At 44.1% G+C, this 24,634-nt stretch overlaps 1 protein-coding gene across 1 annotated transcript in view; it reads left to right on the forward strand.

Moving 5' to 3' along the window:
- Positions 1-24,634, forward strand: part of LOC311225992 (dynein axonemal heavy chain 7-like) — a gene marked incomplete at both ends in the record, with an annotated part of 810,419 nt that overhangs the window by 758,223 nt on the left and 27,562 nt on the right.

Here is a 24,634-nt window from a genome sequence, read left to right on the forward strand (position 1 = left end):
ATAGTAACTCAGGTCCCTCAGTGACATATTACGCTATGGTGTTGGTCACTTGTTCTTCTCAGGTCGTGTCATTGTTTGTTTTCTCAGTTTTTTAGATAAGATCAAATGTATTGTCATTATACAGCACAAGTACAGTACAACGAAAATAAGTTTGCCATCCAACCAGATTACAAATGTAACAGTAAATTGCAATAGTAATATACAATTTACAGGTGATTAAACTGGGTATAAATATATATATATATACCATAACGGAACCATATGGGAACATTTGGCTTGCGGTGCACTGGTCAAACGGGATCGTACAAAGGCGCATTGTAAGCAGAAGTAGACATTCCACAGCAAATCTGCAACGTTTTCAGATCACTCAGATAAAAGGACAAGGCCTACTGTTTGCTTTGGTCAGTAAAAGGCATCATCGCGATGAGCATTGTATTATTAATTTATATATTTTTTGATATATCCGCTTATTGAAATCTTTTGCCAGTTCAACCGCCCTCCCCACTCAAGTTCTCCCATCCACCTGTAAGATTATCGTGTTTTCAGCCCTTATCAGCCCTCATCTGCCGTTCCGTGAAGTCTCTGCATTGTGTTTGGTTGTTGTTGTTTGTGTTGCTGCTGTATTCACTCTACACACATGATTGTGTGGCCAGGTTCAGCTCCAACAAGTTTGCGGACGACACAGTGGTGGTGGGCAGGGGCGGGGCTAGGGGGTGGCTACCTGGGCTCAAGCCCTGAATGTTTTCTGAAAAGCCCAGAATCTACTTAAAAAAAAAGAATTTATTGACAATTAATCATTGTTACATGAAAATATGTTTGCACCAGATTTAGCAGAAGCTAATTTCCATCTGTAGTCTATCCAGCTGCTAACTGTATTTGAGTGAGTTAAGTCTTGGTGTTATGGTAGACTCAGGCCTAAGCTTTAAATCACAATCAACAAGTTGACAAAAACATAATTCTTCCACCTTATTGCATAATTTTATTCTATTTTACTAACTATTTTATTGCACTGCACTATTTTACTTTGTATCAGTGATAATCAAACCGTAAACAAAGATGCCTATTAACACTTTCAGCGCCAGATGGCGGTGTTACTGTTAAAAGGCCAGCGCCTTTTAACATGGGGATACGTGGCTGTGTTTGCAGGCCTAAAGCTATATTATATCTATGGATCTAATAATAAGGTCGATTGTCATTGAGTTTCTTCCGGTCAAGATGCAAAAAACTGATAATTTTTCCATCCATACGTTTCTGTTTTATACCGTCGTGAATATGAGTGTAGTTTCAAGGCGGTCTGGTGTCATTTCCAAAATGCTCCGTAATGGCAGGCAACGTGTATTCTAGTAAACGCGTTATCGTTTCTTCCCTGGACTAGCTACTGTTCTCAAATCAAATTTAGATTATCTGTATTATGTTTCATCATGGATGCATGAAGGGGGGGGGTGCGGGGGAGGGGCCTCCGTGATTTGATCGCAACCAACGGAACATGCCACACACACACACCACACACACACGCCACGATCAGCATGAAGGAATTTTTGGATCAACGCAATATTGATACCATATAGTCCTTACCTTGACCAGGATCTGTCCCGAAAAGAATATTCCAATTATCTGATCGCCATTCCAAGTACTGATGTCGATCAAGGTGCCAACGTAATCCAGCATTGAACATGAACCCGACCCTCGTCGATGCATGCGTTATAAGCGGTTGGCTTGACCGGGTAGTTAGACCCCGCCCGCAGGCCGCAGCTCGGCCCAGACACCAAGCCACATCGTTTCAAACGGAGTGCAATAGCGGCCACAAGGCGTTAAGCGGCGGTATTGGACTTTTGAGATCTCAGACCCATCCCCAGTGATAACACAGGCTGCCGGCATGTTTTTATGAATGGAAATATCTAATAAAAGAAACAACGATGAAAACCTGACTATACTCTGGTTTTTGGGGGTCCTGGCGCTCAACGTTCGGTGAGTTAACCCTAGATCTTAGATCCTAATATGAAAAACGATGTGATTTAATGTTCTATGTCTTACCTTGACTTTGTCTATTTTGCTGCTATCTATTTTATGCTTTATGTATGCACTTTATGCATTGCTCTTGATCTGCCAATGTTGTGCTCATTTTATGCCTGTCTTTTTTTACTGCTGTGAAGCACTTTGAGCTGCAATTCTTGTATGAAAGGTGCTATACAAACACAGTGTATTATTATTATTATTATTATTATTATTATTATTATTATTATTATTATTATTATTATTATTATTATTATTATTATTATTATTAATTATTATTATTGTTTGCTTCATTAATTAAACGTGTGAATTTAAGTGTTCTCAAGTGCCTTTTGTCCGCTTTAAGGTGGTGGTATAAGTTAAAGGTTGTGGTGTCGAAGTAAAAGAATTCCGTGCCCGCTTATGCGGGCACCTACCTGGGCTAAGCCCCGGATCTCCTACAATCCTAAATCCGCCCCTGGTGGTGGGGCTGATCTCTGACAACGACGAGAAGGCCTACCGGGAGGAGGTTGATGTACTGGCACGCTGGTGTCAGGACAACAGCCTGCTCCTGAACATTGGTAAAACCAAGGAGCTGATCGTGGATTTTAGGAGAACACAGCAGGGGACACACACACACCACTGTGGATAAACGGGGCTACCGTGGACAGGGTGAGCAGCTTCAAGTACCTGGGGGTCCACATCTCAGAGGATCTGACATGGACAACACACATAGACTCAGTCATAAAAAAGGCGAAGCAGCACCTCTACCACCTGAGACAGTTAAGGAAGTTCAGAGTATCTGGGAAGATACTCCAGTCCTTCTACTCCGGAGCTGTAGAGAGCATCTTGACTGGAAACATCACTGCCTGGGTATGGAAACAGCAAGGCACAGGACAAGAAGGCCCTACAGAGAGTGGTGCGCTCAGCTGATCGTACTATGGGTATTGCACTACCACCCCTGCAGGACTTATATAACAAGAGGTGCAAATCCAGAGCCTGCAGAATAATGAAAGACCCTCACCACCCCAACAACAGCCTGTCCAAGCTGCTGCGGTCAGGCAAACGCCTGCGCACACCAGCAACTAGGACAGAGAGACTTCGGCTCAGCTTGTTCCCCCAAGCCATCAGAGTCTTGAACACTGAACTCTCCACACACAAGCACACATACTGTATACGCTCACACACTAACAATCACTTTAGCACGAACACACACACACACACACACACACATGCTGCACACGCTCACACCAAACGGTCACTTTACAAAATGAAAAGGTCAAAATTTACTTTATAAAAAATAAAAATAAATAGGGCGCCCCAGTGGCGAACCACATAGCGCGCCACATGGCCACATGGCCGACCCGGGTTCGACTCCCGAACCCGTCGTTATTTGCCGAATGTCTTCCCCCCCACTCTGTCTCCCATTCCTCCTCTGTCTCTCTCTACTGGACTGCCCAGTAGCAATAAAGCGATAAAACGGCAAAAAATAATAATAAATAAAATAAAGAACGGGAGTGGTTCTTGTATAGCAATAGATGGATATAGCAAGATAGCATAAGGATATATAGTATAACTGTATATTGTATAGTATTGTATAGTAGTGTACATAAGACAGAGTGCCTCATCTGTAGCTTAACACTGTATTGCACTATCGCAGGACCTTAGCATGTCTTTTACCATGCATTTGAAACTTTATGTACATTATACCTGTTATGTCTTATTCTTATTACTTGTATTATTGCACAATCGCTGCAGGCATGACCACCCGCATTTCACTGTATGCCCTGTATGCCCTGTATTTTCATAAACATAGCATCTTGTACAAAATGAGAGTCTTTGAGAAACTAGATTATCTAGATAATCATTTAGATTATCTCTCGATACCCGCTCGGTGGTTATGCGGCTGTTAGCTTAAGCTATCTCTCCTAGGTTCACGCTTGCAGCCTCTCCTCGTGGCTTCCCCTCCCCACTCCAGCCTCAAAGGAGGCTGGAGCTCTCTCTGCTGTCTCGCTTTTGTCTGCTTCAAACCGGAAGAACTTGCAGCTATAAAGTCTATATCCTAGCAACGGCTCCTAGCAACGCTGCCCTATCTTACTAAAATAATGCTGACGTCCCTGTCCCCCCCCTAGCTACTACTGCTCTCCTGGCTCTCTGACCTTGGCTCATATCTCTCCCTCTAGCCACCACTTTGCTGCACATATCTACATGTTGGATCACAGCAGGATTGATACCATATAGGCCTTACCTTCACTAGGATGTACCCCAAAAAGAATATTCCAATTATCTGATCGCGAGTCCCAGTATTGGTGTCGATCGTGTCGCCAACATAATCCGCCACACATCATGCACCGGGAGCAATTCACGCTTCTCAATCCGACCGTTATAACCGCCGCCCCTTGCACGACCAATAGAACTTTTGATCGACGCACAGGCCAAGATATAATGTTTCAAAGGGTGCTCGATACTGCCGCCTGGGTGGATACGGCCGGTATTGCACTTTGGAATTCTCAGGATGATTCCCCATGTTAACCCAGATGTCCGTGTGCCTGTAATGAATGGAAATATCGAATAAAAGAAATAACGATGAAAACCTGACTATACTCGGGTCTGGCGCTGAACGGTCGGCGAGATAACCCGACTATCATCGGGTCCGGCGCTGATTGAGTTAATAGGGGAAATAAAAGCACAAAATGTAAACAAATGTTTGTAAACAATGGAGTAAAACATTGTAATATTAACACTTTCTCTGCCAAGGACGCCTAAACTCGTCATTCCCCGCCATGCTAATTCTGCCAATGACGCCGTAACACGTCATTGAGATCAATATTTCAAAAATCTGTGATCGCAATCATATTTCTCCCCCGGAGACTTGAGATCTACTGTTGATCCCCTCTCAACTCTCCAACGGTTCAAGAGCGCCATCTGGTCAGCCATCTGGCCAGCGGATCGCCCAAACCGGAAACCGGAAACGGAAGCTGGTGCTCATTCCAATTGGGTCCGATCACTCGCTAATAGTCCCGGGACTCGAGCTAGACACAATGGATAGCAATCCGTTACCAATAACTCGATAAACAACATGATTTGGACGTATAATACTATTATACAACCTGGAGATGGATCGCATATTTCAACATCCCATAATAGGAATATTTTTGCTCCACGCTCATCGCCCAACGCTACGAGGAAGCTACGGTGAGTTTCAGCGTTTTTTTTTACCGTGTTCGATACTAACTGCTCTAATGATCATATCACCCACACTAGATGAATCATCTAACATTGGCCATGGAATTATAAACGACCCCCCCCCCCCCCCATCCGGTCAACATCAGATGATAAGTAGTAACTTCTAGAAGCACGTCCATTAGACATTTTTTATCTCGCGCAGATCGCTATCAAACTGTATTTGATCATCAATATAATTTAGGGCTATAAATCACGTTCTGGAGAAAGCTGCAGAAAACGATAAAAACATATTTATACTTTAGACCGTATTTTAGTATGAATATGTGAATGAAAAAGTATAACGTTCCTACATCCTGAACGATAGATAATTGACATTGAATGGGCCATAGTAATGTCAATTTAGCAATACAATTTAAAAAGTTATAGCCCTGCAAAGAAGGGGAACTTCTCCATAGACAAATAGAGCTGGCAGAGAGGGGTATAATGATGTACATAAGCCTGGCGAAGAAAGTGTTAACTCATTCAGCGCCAATCACGAGAAAAGTCGGCTTCGAATCGTTATTTCTTTTATTAGCTATATCCATTCATTTTCATCCATCCAGCCTGATGTTATCATTGGGAATGGGTCTGAGCTCGCAAAAGGGCAAATACCGCCGCCTACGGGCGGGGTTTAAATACTCCGGCAGGACTATCGTTTACAACGTTACATCTGCGATGCTGCGCCCCCCCCCCCCCCCCCCTTCATATGCAATGCCGGACAATGCCGGACGGACCTCCACAAGCAGTATTTGGAATGTCGATCAGATAATTGGATTATTTCTTTTGCATTACATCAGATACCAGGTAAGGACTCTATATATAAAATCTTGCGTTGATCTGATATTTCTTTCTACCCCGATCAAAGCTGTCTGTGTGTGTGTGTGGCTGTTTACCATTGAGTGCAGGAGGTGGCGGGGGAGCGCCGCGCTACGAGGGCCATTTCATGTATGCATGAGGAAGGATAATAATGATAATCTAGCGTTGATTTCAGGAAGATTCGATAATCAGGCAAAAAATTACAACGTGTTTTGTGTATTCCACTAAAGGGCTATTATCGCGTCTTTTCCTGGGATTACTAAGAATCACCAAAACTATATAAATATATATATATAAAAACGGAAATGTACGGATGAAAAAACAATCTGCTTCGTGCATGTTGAGTGGAAGCAACTCACTGACAATCGACGGGTGTATTAGACCCATAGCTATAATATAAGATATATTTTAAGCACTCGCAAGTGAACAAAGCACCCCATTGACTTACAGCGCTGGCGTTCTAGCGCCCTCTGGCACCCCGACCCGTGGCGCAGAATGAGTTAACAATTACAGTAGCAATAATAACAGGTTGAGAACATTCCAAATAGTTTATTTTCCATATACACATCAAATTCTTCAAGAATGTATTTAAATATACCCCACATTTACAGGGGAGTCTGTAGGCTTTAGGACAGGACCAAATGTATAAAAGTTGTAATATAAAAGATATTTAATATTTTGTCACAAATCCCTTGCAATCTGGGTCTGCCTGAAGTCTGTGACCCTTGAGTAGTTATTCAAGAGATTATTTAGTTTTTCCTGCTAACAAAGCAGAGACCAATGCGCCTTCAATACATTTGAATGGGACTTAATGGGATTTTAGGTGTACAGTGGACTCTCCATCAGAATACTCAAACACAGTATGATATGTAGTTGACCTCTGGGTGTTATTTTGTCCAGTCCCCTTCCATTTCCCCCCTGGAGGCTCTTCCGGTCTCAACAGAGCATTAGTCTTCTAAGGGCACCAGTCTGTGCTAGTTGAACTTGTGGAAACAACAGGAGAGCAGCAACCCTCTATGCCTCCATCCAAACCCTCGGGTCCTCTCATCTTTCTCAGCTTTCTGTTCACTGAGTTTTCTTATCTCCTCTAGTCCAGAGAAGACTTGCTCCTGCCCTGCCAGAAGGCTTGCAGGGCTCTCTGTGTCTACCCCCCACCCATGCCATTACTCAGGGCTCTCTGCGTCTAGTGGCCCTAATCACATCAGGGGTAGATATATACTGGTAGCGCAAGATAGATAGTCAGGGCGCAAGATTGTGACCAAAATATTTTTGAATCGGTCGCGTTATTGCAATTGGAGGGGAAATCGGTTCATTAAGACAAAACATGCTGTCATATCATGTATTTTATTGTAAGAGTGTATTTTGACATATTGCACTAGTTATTGGCAGTGATGGGCAGTAGCTAGCTACAAGTAGTGACGCTACATAGCTTAACTACAATTCTCAGTAGCGTGATGGTAGCGTCGCTACTTTTTGAACCAATTAGCGATGTCTGTAGCGGAGCTATTTATAGAACGAAGTAGTGACGTAGCGACGAGGAAACGCTACACGCTACTGTCGGGAGAAACAGTCTAGACCAGTGCTCACAAACCCGTCGAACGTTTTTTTTTTTTTTAGATCTTACCCTGAGAGTCCACATTACAGTTCTACCTTTGTTTTGATGTGAAAAGTGATGCTGCACTTAGCACTGACTGAGAAAGTACACATACAGTTCTACTTTTGTTTTGATGTGAAAATGATGCTGCACTTAGCACTGACTGAGAAAGTAAACATTACAGTTCTACTTTATAAAATGCTAATTGTAAATATGTTTGTCAATGTTAATAATATGAGAAAGTCCACATTACAGTTCTACTTTTGTTTTGATGTGAAAAGTGATGCTGCATAAGATGACTGCAATTAGCACTGACTGAGAAAGTACATAATAGTTCTACTTTGACGTTTTAATGTTGGACCAAAGCATTGCATGTAATTAGAATACAGGCAAATAAAAGTCATTTAGTTTAAAGTACAATCTTGGCTGTCTTTTTCTCTCAACGCTTCAATAGGTAGATCTTGCCTTCACCAAAAAAAAAAGAAGTGATCTTGGGCTTAAAAAGGTTGGTGACCACTGGTCTAGACTATAAAGATTTGTGAGGAGAAAAAAAAACTCCCTGTAGAAAACCCACTATGATTGGTTGGTTGGTTTAGATATGAGTATGACGACTCACGATTGGGTATGGTAGGCCAAAACATTACGGGTAGGCCAATCAGAGGCAGGATAGGGCGGGACTCCAACCCGCAAATCAGGAAGTGAAAATCTAAACGCAGACCATTGAATGAGAATGAATGAATGCAATTTAACAGATTACATGAACCAGTCCGCGTGAAATAATGGCATAATGGGATTCGATGTCAACAATGCCTCTCCATGGCCCCTATCTGGACACATTTATGAGTTTGACTGAAAAAACGCCTAAAACATATGCTGCTCTCAACTTCCCACACGCCCAGCACTAACTTGAGAACACATTCAGGTGAGCTGATGAAAATCAACTGTTCCCAAACAGCACACAAGTTAGTACACTTTTTGTCAACAGCTTTAACTAACAGATAGCTGCTATCATGATGATGTTTCACTGTAGGCAGAAAATGAACAATATTATGGGGGTGGAGAAAAGAAAAAAATAGGGAAAAGATTACCTAGGCAGTGGTTCTTAACCTGTGGGTCAGGTCCCCACATGATTTTGGGGCCATGGAATGTTTTGTGAGTTACATATTTAAATACATTTGGTCATTTAGCTGACGCTTTCATTCAAAGCAACTTACAAATTGTGTACAACAAGTCAGCAGGAGTGGTACATATCTAGCAGCCAAGTATTGTTTGTCAGTGTCAAGCTTGAGTGTTATACTCTGAGTACATACTGTAGTAGTATAGATATATTAGCATAGTTGGTACTGGTAGTAGTATATACATGGTAGCATAATACTAGTAAAATGAAGTAAAACAGTTACAATTCAGATATTGAAGAAGTGTGTTTTTGGTTGATAAAGTGGGCAGAGTTTAGGGATAAATAATACATAAATATAGAATAGAAAAGAAAAAGACCATTACTGCATCAAAAGTAATCAAGTCAAGTCAAGTCAAGAGTTTTAATTGTCACGGCATACAGGTATACAATGAAATGCGGGTGGTCTTGCCCGCAACGATGTGCAATACAGTGGTACATATAATAGAATCAAAAGAAGAAACAACATTGTGCAGTAACAGATAGCAGGTAACATGGAGTGACATCTCGGTATCTGTACATAGTTATTTACAGCGCATGTGTGACATGCTAGTTAGCTTTGGTAGTGCAATACACTGTTCCTGTTATTCTAATTTAAAGTGTCCTTTCCTTTGGCCATAAGTGTGCGTGTGTGCGACATGAGTGTGTGCCCGCTCATGTTAAAGTGTTAAGTGGCTGCTCGTGTGTGAGCGTGCACAGTGTGCGTGTCGTGTGTGTGTTCATGTGTGCTTGTGTGTGGACAGTTCAATGTTCTGAGCACTCAATGTACATTGTTCATGGCTCTGATGGCCTGGGGGAAGAAGCTGAGCCTAAGCCGCTCTGTCCTAGTAGCTGGGATTTGCAGGCGTCTGCCTGACCTCAGCAGCTGAAACAGGCTGTTATTGGGGTGGAGAGGGTCTTTCATTATCCTGCAGGCTCTGGATTTGCACCTCTTGTTGTATAGAACCTGCAGGGGGGGTAGTGCAATACCCGTGGTACGCTCGGCTGAGCGCACCACTTTCTGTAGGGCCTTCTTGTCCTGTGCCGTGCTGTTTCCATACCAGGCAGTGATGTTTCCGGTCAGGATGCTCTCTACAGCTCCTGAGTAGAAGGACTGGAGTATCTTCCCCGATACTCTGAACTTCCTTAACTGTCTCAGGTGGTAGAGACGCTGTTTCGCCTTCTTTACTACTGTGCCTATGTGTGTTGACCATGTCAGGTCCTCTGAGATGTGGACCCCCAGGTACTTGAAGCTGCTCACCCTGTCCACGGTAGCCCCGTTTATCATCAGTGGTGTGTGTGTCTCCTGCTGTCCTCTCCTATAATCCACGATCAGTTCCTTGGTTTTGCCAATGTTCAGGAGCAGGCTGTTGTCCTGGCACCAGCGTTCCAGTACCTCCACCTCCTCCCGGTAGGCCTTCTCGTCGTTGTCCGAGATCAGCCCCACCACCACCGTGTCATCTGCAAACTTCACTATGGAGTTGGAGCTGAACTTGGCCACACAGTCGTGTGTGTAGAGTGAGTACAGCAGGGGGCTCAGAACACAGCCCTGGGGGGACCCGATGCTCAGGGTGATGGTGTTGGAGGTCTGACCCCCCACCCTGACCGCCTGGGGTCTTTCGCTCAGAAAGTCCAGTACCCAGGCGCTCAGGGCGGAGCTCAGACCTAGCTCGATCAGCTTGTCCACCAGTCTGGTGGGGACTATGGTGTTGAACGCTGAGCTGTAGTCAATGAACAACAGTCTCACATAGCCCCCCTTCTGACGGTCAAGGTGCGAGAGGGTGCTGTGCAGTACCTGGGAGACCGCGTCGTCGGTGGACCTGTTTGTCCTGTATGCAAATTGCATAGGGTCCATATCACTGGGGAGGGAGGCACAAATGTGGTCCTTGACTAGCCTCTCGAAACATTTCATGACCACAGAGGTGAGTGCCACCGGTCTGTAGTCATTTGGACATGCTGGGGAGGGTTTCTTCGGCACAGGGATGATGGTAGACCTCTTGAAGCAGGCAGGGACCACTGACTCCGCCAGTGATTGATTAAATATGACGGTGAACACAGGGGCCAGCTGGTTGGCACAGGTCTTGAGTATACGTCCTGTTATGCCATCTGGGCCAGCAGCCTTCCTGGTGTTCACCTGCATAAATGCTCTTCTCACACTGTGTTCCGACAACGAGAGAGCGTCCCCCCCCCCTCGCGGTTGCCCCCCCCCCTCCACAACAGCCGGCGCGCCAGTGACGTCACTAGCCGGAGAGCCAGCAGCGCCACTGTCTACACCAAACCGAGCGTAGAAGGTGTTGAGCTTGTCCGCGAGGGAGGCGTCGTCGCTCCCCATTGACGGGGCGCTGACTTTATAGTCAGTTATTGACTTCAGTCCCTGCCATAATCCTCTTGTGTCGTTTTGTGCCATTTGTGTCTCCAGTTTGTCAGCATATGTCCTCTTAGCAAGTTTGACTGCTTTGCGTAGAGTATAGACTGAAGCCTTATACTCCTCCATGTTTCCTGACTCTCTACCCAGGTTGTAGGCGGTGGTACGAGAGTTCAGAGCTGCTCTAATAGTGCTATCCACCCACGGTTTCTGGTTTGGGAAAATCCGCACCGTTTTCCTGAGGACAATACCATCAGCTATTGTTGTTATGTAGCACACCACTATGTCTGCTAGTTCACTGACGTCACTGGCACTTCCTATGAACATATCCCAATCCGTGTCTGCAAGCACGTCCTTGAGCGTGGCCTCTGATTCGTCGGTCCACTTCTTAGTCTCACGTGACACGACGGCGTCACGTGATCTCTGTTGATATGCCGGAAATAGCAAGATGGAGTCATGATCGCTCGAGCTTGTGGACCCCGTTAATGGCGGAGCGGCTACTGCCTTGTAACCCGCTTTGAACGGGGAATAGCAGTGGTCGAGTGTGTTCTTCCCTCTGGTGGAGCAAGCGATGTGTTGGAAAAAGGACGGCATCACTTTCTTCAGGTTGGCCTGGTTGAAATCGCCGGCCACTACCATCGCTGCGTCTGGGTGTTTGATCAACAAACTATACTATAAAAACTGATCAAACCAAATGGTCTCTTTATTTTCTTTTGTAGAGGCTGCACCCAGCTAAACTTGCCTTCCTGGATTTTGTACATAATACAAGTTCATGTTAAAAGGATGACACAAAAAGCCAGACCGAGGGCTTGTTTCAGTTTTATAATAAACAATCAAACTGATTTGCCTGCCTATTTGTTTGGTGGAAACTTGATCATGAAAAAAAAAAAAAAAAAAAAAAAAAAAGCAAGCTAAAAGCAATTGGTTTTGATAGTTTATCAGTGAGCTGGATGCAATCCTACCTTGAGGGGAGAGAACAGATGGTGGAGGTAAACGGTACTCTACCCCCCCCCCCCCCTCACAGTGAGCTGTGGTGTTCCACAAGGAAGCATACTAGGACCGCTACTGTTCCTAATTTATGCAAATGACATGTCGTCAGCTTGTGACTGCAACTTGTTCGCGGAGGACTCAGCCCTGCTGGTCTCTGACAAGAACAAGTTACAGGTTGAAAAAACCCTCAGCTCAGAACTCGGCAGAATCTGCACCTGGCTCGCTGATAACAAACTATCATTACACCTGGGTGTGATGTACATGGGTACGTGGGTTGGTCATTACCATTATTACTGTATTTATGACACCATCTGAACATCAGGTTAGTATATGTAAATATGTTATGTTTTGGATGTGATGTGTGTTTGTGTGTGCATGATAGCTGATGCTGTCTCTTTTTCTCTATCAGGTGCCGCCCGTCCCTACACTGAAGAGTGCTGATTGCCTAATGGGTAACAGCTGATGGCAATCACCTCAAGAGGGACGGGTGGACAGATATACCAGACAGCACACACTCGTCCGGGCGCCTCATGGAGTCATTTGCCAGTGACCATAGAGTTGGAGGTTGCCATTGTTTACCACTGTTTGTGTGGAATGGTTATTTTAACACTGTCCACTGCTGTTTGTGTGGAACCGTTATTATAACACTGTCCACTGTTGTGTGGGATTGATTTGTTAAGTGTGTTCATGTTGTTCACACCACTTACCTGGTAGGCCTTGTATTTGTGTTGGTGCAGCTACCAGGTAAGTGTATATATTAGAGGTGGGCATAGATACATTTTTTTAATATAGATTAATCTATCTGCAATCCTGGATTTAATCTAGATTAATCTAGATTAAAATGGCTAAAAAAAAAAAAAAAAATGCCGAAGGCATTCAAAATATGTGTGTTCTACCCAAATAATGACCAGAAGTAAGTCCTTACTTTTTCTTTCCTCCTTATGTTTCTCAGGCCAGGTGGCCCATTACACCATGAGCCCATCTCCCGTTTCCAAAATGCATTACAGACTGTTTGAAAAAGCTGTTTTGCTATGATAATTGGTAATGAAATATCAAAATAATGTTCAATAAGATGTACTTGTGTTTAATAAGTTGTTTTATTCAGAAGTTAACACAAATAAATAATATTACCAGTACAGTACAGTATCTAGCACACTCTCAGGAGCAAAACAGAAAGAATCATTTCAAACTTGAACTATGTGACATGGCTTGAATCAACTGCTCCAGTGGAGTTGCTCAGTGGCCAATGGTGTCAACTGTGGTTGTACTGGGCAGCTCCCAGGTGTGAATGGAACTGTGTGAATGTGAAGCAGGGCATTCCTGAAAAAGAGCATCTGTGCTCAGCGAACCTACCCTGGGTAAATAAATGTAAAAAAAAAAAAAAAAAAAAAAATAAAAAAAAAAAAAATCTTTTTAGATTAATGCGTTAATTATATTATCGCGCGATACTAGTATAGCGTTACCGCAGCACGTTAACGCCGTTAATGGCCCAGCTCTAGTATATATATATATGTATATTGTGGCCTCAGTGCCACTTGCCACCCGTGTGGAATGTGTTAATATATATATGTATTGGGCCTTCTGCCTTTTTGCCACTGCTTGTGTGGAATTATATTGTGTTGTGCACGTGGTGTACATTTGCTGGGGGATTCCCAGACTGCCAACCGCAGGGTTTGTGGTTGTGTCCTGTGACACTAGGTCACTAGGGCTTGTGCTACCCATTAATTATAATTATCTTGTGTGTTTTCCCCTTACCCTTTTCCCTATTTGTTATATGTTTGTGGGATTATTTCCCCTCTTTCCTCATCATAAATTAGTGGAGGTTTGAAGTCCTACCACAGTAATAAATATAATTTACCTTTTGAAAGCGCGTTTGTGGTGTTTTACTATCTGCCGGGACCTTGCTTTAAAAGCATCTACTGAGGGGGTTGTTTTTGTTCATGTGCAGCCTGCCTCAAGTTTCTATTCTATGTGGTCATTAGACCTTAGTACATGACATGGGGGCTCAATGCCGGTCTTCTGTGTACTTGTGACATGGGGGCTCAATGCCGGTCTTCTGTGTGCTTGTGACATGGGGGCTCTATGCCGGTCTTTCATGTCCTTGTGACATGGGAGCTTGCTGGTTGCACAATTGTATAGTTCCTTGTTGGTACATGACATGGGCATGTGACATGTGAACTTGTCGATTGGAGCGTGTCAGGTAGTTTGCGTCTTTTCATTTGGTAAGTTGTATTATTATATATCCATATTTCCGTACTGCACACTTGACTGTTGTAAACCATTGTTGTGAGTTATGCTCTTAACCATTCTATTTTTTTCCACATAGGTAAAGGGTGGATCACCTGCTTTGGTTAGGGGGAGGGGGGCACGCGTCGTCTATTCCGGTGGAGTGCGCAATGAAATCGGTAAGCGACTGAAGATATGTGTAGTCCTCATTCCGCTAGGGAAGTAGTTTAGACGGGGTAGTTAGTGTTACCCAGTGTGATCCTAGTTAGGTGTTTAGAACCGACATTTATTATTTTTATGAATGTTAGATGTGGACATTAAATCGAATTGGTCAGGTTGTCATACTGCATAATGTGGCTGTTGAGTGTTACACAGGGACATTGTTGAGTACTATAGGTGAGTGGCTATTTTGTAGGGCTTATTGAAGTCTGATTGGTGGGGTAGTATTGTGTGTTGCTACGGGAGTGTACTTTCTTTCATAACTGTATTCTGTGGTAGAGAGTAGAGCTATGGAGGTTTGTGATCAGGATATTGGTGTGTCGGATCTTGATGGTGTTGACTCTGCACTAGGTTCAGAACATGCCAGTGTTACTTCTGCTGGTGACTTGAGCGCACTGAGCGCTGAGCTGCGTTTAGCCTGTCTAGAGGAGAGGGCGGTTTTGCGCAGGGAGAATAGAGAAGAGAGGAAGGAGGAGAGAGACAGAGAAGAGAGAAAGGAAGAGAGAGAATGGGAAGAGAGGAAGGAGGTGAGAGACAAGGAGGAGAGAGACAGAGAGAGGGACAACGAGGAGAAGGCGGCTGATAGGGAATTTCAATTGGCGATGAGGAAACTAGAGTTGGAGTGTGGTGACGCTAGACGTAGCGCCACTTCCTCTCCAGTACTTTCCGACTCCCAGGCACCCTTTGATATTAGCCAGCATATGTCCTTGGTTCCCCTTTTTCATGAGTCTGAAGTGGAGTTGTTTTTTACTGTGTTTGAACGCATCGCGCAGGCTCTGTGTTGGCCAGTGGGCATGTGGGCAATTATGTTGCAAGGCAGGCTCACAGGGAAGGCACAAAAAGCACATGCAGCGTTGTCGTTGGATGACAGCTTAAACTATGAGCGTGTGAAAAGCGATGTCTTGCGTGTGTACGAACTGGTACCAGAAGCATACAGGCAGCATTTTCGAAACCGCCGTAAATCTCCTTCCCAAACCCATGTTGATTTCTCCCTGGAGGAGAGACTTAATTTTGATCGGTGGTGTTCTGCGTGTGAGGTAAAAGACTTTGCATCATTGAGTGAATTGGTACTTGTGGAGCAGTTCAAAGCCACCCTGCCAGTCGAAGCTGTGCTCTATTTACATGGGCAGGGGGTGTCAACACTCCGACAGGCTGCGATTTCGGCAGATGAGTTTGAATGGTCACGCAAACGTGTTTCTGTACGTCCTAATGTATGTGGTGGAGGTGGCTCATTCGTGAGTGAGTCAGCATTTCAGCCACGCTCACCGCCGTCTAAAAGACCGGTGGTGTGCAATTATTGTAAAAAGACAGGCCATATGGTAAAAGGATGTCATACGCTGAGGAAGCGACAGGAGAAAAAAGGGTCAGCTCAGAAACCAAAAGGTGTGGGGTTGATTGGTACGGTGTCATGTTCTGACCAGAATAGCTCTCTGGAAAAAGACAGTGATGGCTGTTTTAAACCCTTTCTGTTTGATGGTTGTGTGTCACTGTCGGGTGACATCTGTGACCAACGGAAGGTGAGAATACTCCGTGATACAGGTGGTTCTCAGTCATTCATCCTGGCTGATGTCTTACCGCTAAATGAAAACTCTTACTGTCAGTCTAGTGCGATTGTAAGAGGTATAGAAATGGGGTGTATGCGCGTGCCGTTGCATAAGGTGCATGTACAGTCAGATCTTATCACAGGTTGTTTTCCTGTCGCCGTTCGCCCATGTTTCCCTGTGGAGGACGTTGAGTTTATCATGGGGAACGATATTGCTGGGGAGAGTGTGATCCCTGTGTTGGAGGTTGGAAACGCTCCATTGACTGACTTGTGTTGTGATGAATTGATTAATAATCACCCCAATGTTTTTTCTACCTGTGTTGTCACCAAGGCACAGGACAGGAAGCGAACACAGGCTCTCGCTGAGGACAGGGGGCCATCTATTGGAAAGATGGAAGAGGTTGCTGTAAGTAGCGTTCAGGGGAAGCTGGTAATTCCCAAGTTTGCTGACGTTTCACTACCACTGACTCGTCAAGCATTGATCACTGCTCAGCACAGTGATTCCTGCCTATCAAGTTGTTTTGCGGCAGTGGCCAGTGCTACTGCTAGTAGGAAACAGACTTTTGTGATAGAGGGGGTGTTGCACACCTAGACCGGGTGTAGCAGATTTGAGGTGTGGAGAAGACTGGAATACAAAGCGTCAAATTGTGTTGCCGATGATATGTGGACATTACATGTAAATGTTGGCACATGACCATGTGTGGTCTGCTAATTTAGGTATTGCTAAAACTTGTAATAGTGGGGACGCCAAATCAGGGGGTGCATCCGGCTCCCCTGCGCTCCATTCCGGACATGGGGGAACCTTTTGAACATGTATCTGTCATCTGCCTAAAATAAGGGCGGAAAATCATTACATGTTGACAATTATGTGTGGTTCCACCCGTTTCCCGGAGGCGATACCTCTGAGGAAAATTATTGTTCCGGCCGTTACCAAGGTTCTAATTTTGAGTGGCACCATTTTGGGTCCTGTTGATGTTATTTGACAGACGCCATTTTGGATCCTGACAATGTTATTTTTGTGACGCCATTTTGTGGGGAGATGGGCGCTGAGATGGTGCCAGGGAAATGTGCTGATTTTTGTTTCCCTGTTTGCTGTCCTGTTACGCGCAATGAGATGATTCTTTATTTTTCCCAGGAACTGTTTCCAGTTTGTTGTCTCCTGTTGACGGGTTGGTATCGGTGGAGCGGCCTATCAAAGTAAAGTTTGTTGTTGTTTTTTTTTCACAACATTCGGTGATCCACGTGTAGACCCTTAAAGGGCAACACAAAACAGTTTGGAATATTTCCAATGGTCCAAACTATTTGCGAACATGTTATTCTCTAGAGTTCTACACACCATGGGGAATTTTATGTTTGGCTACATTTTCTGTTCCTGAACTGAGAACACTACCAGTCTACCATATGCCAAATACTGTGTTGGTGCAGGTTGTGGTTGGGGTGGGGCTGTGCCATTTGTTCTGTTTGTTATTAGGGATGCTGAACAGGAGTCAGAATTGTGTTTAGCCCTGCAGGTGTGTTTGCTTTGTCTCCCAGGGTAGGGGGCACTGTGCGTCCTCGTTGGCTAGGGGAGCCCTCGCTTCTGTCCGGGGGTAAATGAGGATATAGATAACCTTTACAATGATCACAGCACAGCAGTCATGTGATCCCTGCTTTGGCGCACAGTGTACTTTGTACTTTCATTATCCATTATGTTTTGTTCTATTCTATTCTATCCCAGTCATATTCTACTAGGATCCTGTGGAGGGGAGGGAAGAGTGTCGGGCACTACTTATGTGGGAGGTACATTGTTGGTTTTGGGGTGTGATGTGTTTCATTGCTGAGAGAAACCGTTTACAACTTGAATCGCAAGTTGCAGTACTGACAGCAATGTAAAGAGCTCTACCGGCCTGCGTGGACCAAATATATATTGTTGGCCACTTTAGATTCATCACACTACACTGTGGGGTATATGGTTAGGGTGGTGTTTCTTTGTTTATCCAGGTGAGCTTGGTTGTGTCTTATGGCACTTATGATTATGTGTGAGTTAGATGGTTAGATCTCACCATGTTTTGAAAACAGTGTGCATACAGTAGCCAGTATGTACTACATACAGTTTTCACAGTTTGATGAACTCGGCCTTTCATCATGCAGGCCAAGATGAGGTAACATGTAGCCTCCGGTGATCCTGTGGTTATGCCCAGGGACGGCCCGGTGCGGCTTCTAGGTTGCTTTGTTTATATGCCTTGGGGAATTACTGTGTGTCCATTTTCCTTTTTGAAATTTGACTCAATATAGTGTGCTGGTGTTTGCTGCATCGGCGGGCTGGGATTTGGATTATGTATGCTTTTCAGGATTCCCAGCATATTTTTTGGGTAGGGATTAGACCCTACTGGCCTAATGGACCCGCTGCATGTGGGTGACGTCACTGCGCGTCTATTTTTCATACATGCGTGCATATTGTTGTACTGTACATGTGCATAATTCAATTGTTGTGTTGTCTGATGTGTTTTCCAGAACGACCATCCTGGAGCATGGTGTACGTCAGGGGTCGCCAATTAGGTTTGCCCGCGGGCCAAATTTTCCCCAAGCCATTGTGTGGCGGGCCAATGATAATGAAAAATGTTTAACCCTGTCAAAATAAACGACATATACATGTTTGCACTGTCTTTTTTCTATTATAAAGTGCCTCTCACACAGTGCATAACACATGAACAGATCAGTCATTTGATTTGAATGCAGGTGCTCCGTGCTCGCATTATAAATCGAATGTATTATTATTATTATTATTATTATTATTATTATTATTATTATTATTATTATTATTATTATAACACATCAACAGATCAGTAGGGTGCATTTGATTTGAACCACCACAGCGGGTGTATATACATCGAATGTACAACTCACCATAATGCAGGCAGACCTGGGCTTATTGTTGTTTCTGCTTCGCTCCTCCAAAATCCATGCTAATGTTTGAAATATGTCAAATGTCCACTCGCGTTGAATGCCCACCCATGTCCACCCAACTTGAACACAGTTGCTTGCTTCATTGAGCCCATTCTGCAATCGGTTAATAAAGTTTTCAATCAATCAATCAATCAATCAGCCTCGTGTTGCCATGTGAACACGCGAGAGACACCGGTTGCGATAAACCCGTATTTTAAATATGACTCCTCGTTTTGTTTGTGTCTTGGAAGTCGTAGTTTCCTCTTCTGGCTCCTGAGTTGGTATTTCCTCTCTGCAAGAAGCTACCTAAAGATGTTTGTTTTGTTTTGTTTTGACTAAATTTAACTAACGTGGTTTAGTTGAATTAAATTAGCTGACGCACGCCCTGGGGGTTCACTGCACCGGAAAAGAGAAACTATAAGAATTTCCCATTGGTTCTCCGAGTCCACGTGATCATTTCTAGCATTTCAATTGGCTATAGTGACAGACATAGATAGACATTTACATTTCACCTGCTGCTAGGCCTGCTAGCTAATGTAAAAACATCGAAATGTCACTATCGAAAAACTTAAAGAGGAAAATTGAGAGTGAAAACAGGGTATTTAAAGATGAATGGACAGACAACTATGCGTTCATCTTACCTGGATTCATTCATGCAAATCCCACCTGTCTGATCTGCAATGAAGGTGTGTCTGTTATCAAAGAATACAATATTAGACGGCACCACGATACAAAACATGCCAACTTTAAAATGTTCTTCCCACCAAAGACAGAGGCACGAAAGCGCAAAATTGAAGCGCTGAAAGCTGGATATGCACACAGCAACAGGATCCTGGTGCGAGGCCTCACAGACCAACAAAAAGTGACAAGTGCGTCTCTAAAGGCATCGTGGCTGCTCGCAAAGCACAACAAGCCATTCACAGACGCAGAGGTTTTCAAGGAGATGATGGTGACTGTTTTGGAGGAACTTGCCACTGACAAATCAATGGATGGAATAATTGCGTCAGTGAAACAGCTGCCCCTCTCTGCAGGGTCCGCTTCCCGCCGCATAGAAGCACTGTCAGACGCGGTGCAGGGTACAATTATTGAGTGTATTGGTCAAGCCAATAACTTTTCCTTAGCCATTGATGAGAGCACTGACTGCACAGATGTAGCCCAGTTGTGCGTGTATGTGAGATATTTTGATGGAAAGGATTTCAAGGAAGAGCTGCTGTCTCTAATCCCATTAGAAGGGCACACCACTGGAGATATTCTGTTTTCTAAACTGGAAGAGTTGTTTAGGCTGCATTCACTGTCATTTGAGAAGGTTAACCTAATCGTGACAGACGGGGCTCCTGCTATGGTGGGAAAGCACAGAGGTCTAGTTAGCAGGTTGAAGGAACTCGCCCCCCAAATGCATGGGCTGCACTGCCTCATCCACCAAAGTGTCCTTTGTGCCAGGCTCAGTGGCGAGCTAAAGGGCGTTATGGATAAAGTGATGCAAGTCATTAATTTTGTCAGAAGTACGTCAAGCACCCAGCATCGGCTTTTCCGACAACTTGTGGCTGAGTCAGAAGATGCCACCCACGGTGACCTGCTGCTACACAATGACGTGCGCTGGTTGAGCAAAGGCAAGGCATTGGACCGCTTCTGTGCGCTACTGGATGAGGTCAAGGCGTTCCTTGCATTGAGCAAGAGCAAGGCAGCAGCTGACCACCTTGCCTTCCTGGGTGACATAAAGTTCATATCCAATGTAGCATTTTTATCTGATATATTTGGCCACATAAATCAGCTTAACCTTCAGCTACAGGGGAGAGATAAAACCATCGTGGACATGGTTGAAAAGCTCGAATCGTTCACGAGGAAGCTGGAGATGTTTGAGACAGACATATCCACTGGTGGCAGGCTCCTACATTTCACCACACTAAAAAAGGCATCGGGACAAGTGACGGAGATGATGGTTGACTTCATCAAGCAGCTACGAGCCAACTTCACCTCTAGGTTTGATGACTACTCTATCCCAAAAGAAATCATTGCCTTTGTACGTGACCCTCTCACAGTCAAACCTGGTGGACACTTCTCCTCCCTGGCGAAAGGAATGATCCCCTTGTTAGATGAGGCTGCACTGGAAATGGAGCTAATGGACTTCCAGACAACCTCCCTTGTCAGCGATGCGTTGCGGAGTGCAGAGTCTGTGAGTGCCTTTTGGATAGCATGCTCAGAAGAGAACAGTAACATCAAGAGACTCGCATTGTATGTGCTCACAATGTTTCCTTCCACCTATGTATGCGAGTCGTCCTTTTCATCAATGAATGCGATAAAGACATCTCAGAGGAACCGACTGACGCATAAAAGCCTTGAGAACTGCCTGCGGATTAAAGTGACGTCCATATCACCAGATATCCAGCGAATAGTGACCGACGGGAGATGCCACTTTTCACACTAAACTAAAGTGAATACTAAGCCTGCTATTGCCAAATTGTTTAAAGTTTAATTGCATTGTTTTTGCAATGTTTTTAATTGCATTACTGTTTAATGCCAAATTGTATTTTTCAATTAGTTAACGAATGTCTCGTAATTTCAGGAGCTTCTTCAAGCACTATTTTTGTTTAAAATTAATTGCATTGTTTTTGCATTGTTTTTAATTGCATTACTGTTTAATGCCAAATTGTATTTTTCATTTAATTCAAATACCTATAGCGCCGTCATTTCAGGAGCTTCTTCAAGCACTTTTTCTTTAAAGTTAATTGCATTGTTTTTGCATTGTTTTTTATTGCATTACTGTTCACATGCATGTGTGGTGCCGTCAGTCATGACTCGAGTAAAGATAAAGCTTGAATGATTTACTGAACCGTGTTTTTATTTCATGGACTCGCGTTTCCAATTTCAGCACCAGCGCTGTCCACCTCACTTTGAGCAAGCCTATATACACGGTACATTGCACTCACCTGTTATTCACTCTCAACATGGATAAAACATAAAGTATGCATATAATAAAAAGAATATATATATATATATCAAATATAATATTAATATAATATAATATAAATATAATAATAATTAAAAAAATGATTAAAATAAAATAAATATCATATTCTCAAAATAAACTGACGGGCCAGAAATTATTGCTGGCGGGCCAATTTCGGCCCGCGGGCCGCCTATTGCCGATCCCTGGTGTACGTGTTGGGAGTGCGGTCTCCCTTAAAGCAATACGCATGTCAGTGTCCGATGGCGATGAGGGAGGTAGTGAGAGGGGAGGCTCTGTGCACCCTGGACAAGGGGCTAGCTGTGCCTAGCCATGGTCCCTGGAGCTCTCCTTGCCTTTTGGCTCCCAGTGCTAATGTGTCTCTCCGTTTTCTGTACTGCAGGAGGGTGAACGTAATGACGGTGCCTGACTTGTTCCCGTTATGGCCTTCGGGATAAGGAATGCACCGGCCACGTTCCGACGGCTGATACGTCTGGTGTTGGGTGATGTGCCTAGGGGCATTGTGTGTGTTTTGGGTGAGGTGGTGGTCGACCGTGTGGGCCCAGAGCGGGGCCTGTGTGGTGCTGATGTAGCCCATTTGGTGGGTGATTTTGTGGAGGGGGAATTTTTAGTTGTTGTTTCTGTTCTCCCTGGTATGTGGTACTAACCTCATGTTGGTAATAGGTAATAATGTTTTGCTAACCCTACAGGTTCGCTCTTATGGGGGGAGGTGTGACGTACATGGGTACGTGGGTTGGTCATTACCATTATTACTGTATTTATGACACCATCTGAACATCAGGTTAGTATATGTAAATATGTTATGTTTTGGATGTGATGTGTGTTTGTGTGTGCATGATAGCTGATGCTGTCTCTTTTTCTCTATCAGGTGCCGCCCGTCCCTACACTGAAGAGTGCTGATTGCCTAATGGGTAACAGCTGATGGCAATCACCTCAAGAGGGACAGGTGGACAGATATACCAGACAGCACACACTCGTCCGGGCGCCTCATGGAGTCATTTGCCAGTGACCATAGAGTTGGAGGTTGCCATTGTTTACCACTGTTTGTGTGGAATGGTTATTTTAACACTGTCCACTGCTGTTTGTGTGGAACCGTTATTATAACACTGTCCACTGTTGTGTGGGATTGATTTGTTAAGTGTGTTCATGTTGTTCACACCACTTACCTGGTAGGCCTTGTATTTGTGTTGGTGCAGCTACCAGGTAAGTGTATATATATATATGTATATTGTGGCCTCAGTGCCACTTGCCACCCGTGTGGAATGTGTTAATATATATATATATGTATTGGGCCTTCTGCCTTTTTGCCACTGCTTGTGTGGAATTATATTGTGTTGTGCACGTGGTGTACATTTGCTGGGGGATTCCCAGACTGCCAACCGCAGGGTTTGTGGTTGTGTCCTGTGACACTAGGTCACTAGGGCTTGTGCTACCCATTAATTATAATTATCTTGTGTGTTTTCCCCTTACCCTTTTCCCTATTTGTTATATGTTTGTGGGATTATTTCCCCTCTTTCCTCATCATAAATTAGTGGAGGTTTGAAGTCCTACCACAGTAATAAATATAATTTACCTTTTGAAAGCGCGTTTGTGGTGTTTTACTATCTGCCGGGACCTTGCTTTAAAAGCATCTACTGAGGGGGTTGTTTTTGTTCATGTGCAGCCTGCCTCAAGTTTCTATTCTATGTGGTCATTAGACCTTAGTACATGACACTGGGTAAAACAGATGTCGTATATGAATATCTGAATATTAATTGCAGCACAAGGAGGTTGCTAACTGGAAGGAGGAAAAGGAGAGAGTGATAGAACCATGGTCCTCATCTGACTTAGTCAGATGAGAAATAAACGTGTATAGCCAGACAAAAGGAACTATGGTCCAAACTCATTTATGTGCCTCGGCGGCCAAGAGTGGATAATGCATTACATACAGGAATTATTCATCGTAGACATGTTTGTACAAAAGGTTTGATGAGGTTAATAATCAAATAGCCCTTTACACAGTGGCTACATCAAGACAGTCTTGCACATTAATAGTATTCATGTTATGTATGAAATAGACCAATAGTACTTGTTGCCACCACATGATAAACCTGGTCTAAGATAGACATCTTACTCTAAGTTATCACAAACAGTGATTATTCCATATACAGTTTACTCACGTAGCGGCAAAGTAGAACCATGGTCGATGGGCGATGGAGGCGCAGACTCAGACCCCCTGGGGAACGGTCGTGGCGGGTCATGAGCTGGCCTACCCACCATCATTACTGTTCCAATACTTATAGGTTAAATGACTTCCCTATTTTTAACTAGTTCAACCAATCACAAGTTTCTAAACACAAGCGGTCTCCTTGTTGGGCTGCCTGCCCCAATATGTCCTTGTCCTTGTGTGTTTGCCTGCAGCAGCAGGGGGGCCTGCCTGGCCCCCTCCTTGTTGGGCTGTTGCTTCCCATGTTGGACAGAGGGGGGGTTTGCCTGTGGCCCCCTTTGAATGAATCAATCATTTTAACATTCCTTCTATATGGTTCATGCAATGACCTATAGATTTCTAATATCACCCAAGTACAGTCATTGCTTTCTAGGTTGATACCAGTTTCTTTATAGAGTTGTCAATCCAATCAAAG

This window comes from Notolepis coatsorum, assembly GCF_963971535.1.
Source record: "Notolepis coatsorum genome assembly, chromosome: 3".
Lineage (NCBI taxonomy): Eukaryota > Metazoa > Chordata > Actinopteri > Aulopiformes > Paralepididae > Notolepis > Notolepis coatsorum.